The sequence below is a fragment of the Phocoena phocoena genome, chromosome 3 (genome assembly GCF_963924675.1).
Source record: "Phocoena phocoena chromosome 3, mPhoPho1.1, whole genome shotgun sequence".
Taxonomy (NCBI): Eukaryota; Metazoa; Chordata; class Mammalia; order Artiodactyla; family Phocoenidae; genus Phocoena; species Phocoena phocoena.
The window spans coordinates 54,796,202-54,800,492 of NC_089221.1; the positions used below are offsets into that span (position 1 = coordinate 54,796,202).

A 4,291-nucleotide genomic window follows, 5' to 3' on the forward strand; every position below is an offset into this window, starting at 1 on the left:
ATGAAGTTGAGAGAGGGTAATTAATGGAGCAGCTAATAGTGGACAGAAATGAGAACTTGGATTGAGAAGTTCACCTTGGAAAGAAGGAAGAAACTGTTTTTTAGGAAAGCAAAACCAAATAGGGGGAGGAATAGGGGGTTAGAAAGGAAGTTGGAGCACCACTTCCCAAATGATCTTCTCTGAGTTGTTAGCGGGTAGTCTTGAGATCAAGATAGAGGATAGGATGGAATGCTTGGGAATGGAGAGTTCGGAAGCAGTCCAAAAGGAAATCAATAGGGAATTGACAAGAGGTGAGGAAAAACAAACAAACAAGCAAAAACAAACAAAAAAAGCTTTTCAGCCCCTAAAGTCACCTAGCATGAATTTTTGTAGAGCCCACCCAGCATGGTTTTGTGAAATTTTCAATACTAGTGATATTCAATTAGAAGTACAGTCAGCCTTTATTATCTTTTCTATGGTGAAACATTTATATGTAGAATTAGTCAGCTGAACTCAGTTTAGGTGATCCCAATTTTGTGGGCAACACCAAAGCATCATGGTTGGGAACCAGTGGAACATAAGCCTTTTTCTCTCCATCAGGCCTGATCAGGACGTTGACCTCGGCCACGTCAGAGTCATAGAGCTTCCTCACAGCCTGTCTGAGCTGGTGCTCGTTGGCCTTCCATCTACAGTGAACACAGGTATGTTGCGTTGTCTCTATCTTCATGGCCGATTCGGTGGTCAGGCAGGACGTGGTGACAGTGTAGTGGTCAAGCGTGTCTCTCCTGCGAGTGCTCTTCCGAGGACGTTTGGGCAGCCTTCGGCGCAGCAGTATCTTGGACTGCCATGGGTGGGTGACGTGTGCCTCTTCTTTTTCTTGTGCTTGTGGGTGCCGTTCAGTGCTGCCACCTTGGCCGTCAAAGCCTTTGCTTTGGTTTCAGCATTGGGAGGGGCAGGGGCATCACACAGCCAACATTCCTTCTTTGCTTTCGCTGCCGTCTTCATGAAAAGGTTCAGCCTTCAATTTAGAAGGGAAGCAAAAAAAACTGTCCTCGGACTTCCCTGGTAGCACAGCGGTTAGGAATCCGCCTGTCAATGCCAGGGACGCGGATTCGAGCCCTGGTCCGGGAAGATCCCACATGCCGTGGAACAACTAAGCCCGAGCGCCGCAACTACTGAGCCTGCGCTCTAGAGCCCGCAAGCCACAACTACTGAAGCCCAAAAGCAGCAATGAAGACCCGACGCAGCCAAAAATAAATAAATAAATAAAAAGTTTAAAAACTCCCTGACACTTAAAAAAAAACAAAAAAAACAACTGTGTTCTCATCTTAAAAAAAAAAAAAACTTGAAGTCTGTTCTCAGATAAGCCATTACACTGAAAATAATTGAGTTGCACTGTTTAAACCGTTTCCAAATTTTCAAATACCTTCAGTAAGTGTATTATATCTCTCACACATGAACTTTATGTAGTAATTGAGTATTTTTACAATTAACTATAAACACAGTTATTTTAATCATCTTTGCTAACATTTGCTCCCTGCTTACAACATGGCAGGCACTGTTTGAGGCACTTTAAACATATTAACTTATTTAATGCTTATAACAGCACAATGTCATACTTTACAAAGGAGGAAACTGAAGCAGAGAAAGGTTAAACATTAAGTAAAGACAAAGCTAGGATTCAAAAATCTGGCTCCAGAGCACCCAGTATCTAACCTCTACAATATATATAGAGGTTAGATACAACATAGTACCTCTCATATATCATGTCACGATTACACCAAACAAGCAGGACTCATGGGATGTAATCAGAAAACAACTTTCTTTGTGTTTCCCTCTGCCCTTTTACATTTATTCTAGTTCTTTCCCTATCCTTGAATGAAATTTAGGGCCATCTCATCCCCTGTAGAGTCACTCTGAATAACATAAGGTGATCTTAGTTTCCTCTAGTTTTGGGGTTAAGGCTATCTCTCAGAGGCATATTTTTAGTTTTTAGCCATCCCTCCCCCATTATCAGGGGTTTCTCACCTGTAGTTCCCTGGAGTGGCGAGTCCAACTGATCATTAGCTCCTTCCTCTACTCCCTGGATATCTGACAGTTTCTTTCTGTTGTGGCCTTTTACCCATCGAGGCAGTTCTCTCGAACAAGACTTGTAAAGGCCCTACGCAAGCACATTCTCCATTGAACTATATCTCATGCATAAGAAGCATTCCAGCATCATTTGCCCTGACCAATTCTAATGGTCCAAGCCACTAGTACAGCCACCTTTCCTTTGCTCAGCCATCCCCTTTGCATTTCCCACAGGAAGTCAGGAACCCTAGTTCACCTAGAACCATAGGCTGTAGAGGACACATTTCTTTAGGCTCTTTAGATCCCTAATATCTTGCTGAAGATGAAGGCGAAAGTAGCTCCCACCCATCTCTTTCCATTTGGTGGGAACGACTGACTCATGGCACATCCCTGGTTGTCTCCAAAAAATCCTCCTGTGATCTTCAACTCCAACTCTTTCATTCATTTTATTTATTTTCCAGTGAGGATTAAGAGTTGGGAACCTAGATTTCTAATAAGAAAATTCAGTAAGGTTCCTAGGTATAAAATAAAATTACTGCCCAAAACTCAAATAGTGTTCCTACACGATATCAATAGGAAAATAGAAAAAAATCTCATTCGCAAAAGCAAAGAAAAAACAAAAAGCAAAAAATAAAATAATAATAAGGTATTCAGAAATCTAACAATCTATGAGATAGTTATGGAGAAAGTTAAAACATTGAAGAATGTAGAAGGGCCCAATAAATGGAGAATTATGCCATCTTTATAGATAGGGCAGTGCCATGTCATAGTTATTTCCTCCAAAATTATCTATAAATGCAATAATATTCCAATAAAAAAGAAACTACCTTAAAATATTTTTCACTTGGCAACCATATTCAAAATATGTGTGAAAGATTAAATAGTTGAGAATGCCAAATAATTTCAAAGAAAAAAGAATGGAAACCTTTACCTGCAAGTTGATAAGACTTACTTTAAACGTATGGTAAAGTTAAAGGGATGTGTTGGTGCAGGAATAGACAGATAAATTAAGGAACAGTACAGAGAATAAAAAATAGATCCAAGCATGTAAGAGAACTTGTTATAAAATGTAGCATTAAAAATCAGTTGGAAAAGGATAAATCATTCATTAAATTGGAGCAAGTAGATAAAAATAGATCCGAGTCTCAAAACAGTCACAAACATAAATTCCATAAAGATTAAAACCTAAGTGTTAAAAGCAGAACTTTTGGAACAGAATATCAGAACTATCAGGATATTTGGGAAGGTGGAAAATTTTTACCTGAGATACAAAAAGCACAAAACAAAAAAGATGGGAAGTCGTGACTATGTTAAAATGCAAAATATACCAGTCAAAAGATATAATAAACAAAGCAAGCTACAAAGTGAGGAAAGAGATTTGCATGCATATTACAAACAAGGGCTTATCTCCAGATTACGCAAAAGCTTCTATAAAGTATAAGAACAGTATAAAGAATGAAAAACCTGGACGGCCAATAAGCCTATTAAAAGATGTTCAACCTCACTAGTCTTTGAGGTGATGGGAATTGAAACAAACTACATTCTTTTTTTTTTTTAACATCTTGATTGGAGTATAATTGCTTTACAATGGTGTGTTACTTTCTGCTTTACAACAAAATGAATCAGTTATATATATACATATGTTCCCATATCTCTTCCCTCTTGCGTCTCCCTCCCTCCCACCCTCCCTATCCCACCCCTCTAGGTGGTCACAAACCACCGAGCTGATCTCCCTGTGCTATGCAGCTGCTTCCCACTAGCTATCTACCTTACGTTTGGTAGTGTATATATGTCCATGCCTCTCTCTCGCTTTGTCACAGCTTACCCTTCCCCCTCCCCATATCCTCAAGTCCATTCTCTCGTAGGTCTGTGTCTTTATTCCTGTCTTACCCCTAGGTTCTTCATGACATTTTTTTTTCTTAAATTCCATATATATATAAGCATACGATATTTGTCTCTCTCTTTCTGACTTACTTCACTCTGTATGACAGACTCTAGGTCTATCCACCTCATTACAAATAGCTCAGTTTCGTTTCTTTTTATGGCTGGGTAATATTCCATTGTATATATGTGCCACATCTTCTTTATCCATTCATCCGATGATGGACACTTAGGTTGCTTCCATGTCCTGGGTATTGTAAATTGAGCTGCAGTGAACATTTTGGTACATTCTTGACACATTGTAGTGGAGATAACTAGAAAGTCTAACAGTACTAAGCACTTCCACTCACTGCTAGTGGAA

At 39.5% G+C, this 4,291-nt stretch overlaps 1 pseudogene; it reads right to left on the minus strand.

Moving 5' to 3' along the window:
- Nucleotides 1-478: 478 nt before the first annotated feature.
- Nucleotides 479-984, minus strand: LOC136120174 (large ribosomal subunit protein uL23 pseudogene; annotated as a pseudogene).
- Between the last annotated feature and the right edge of the window lie 3,307 nt (nucleotides 985-4,291).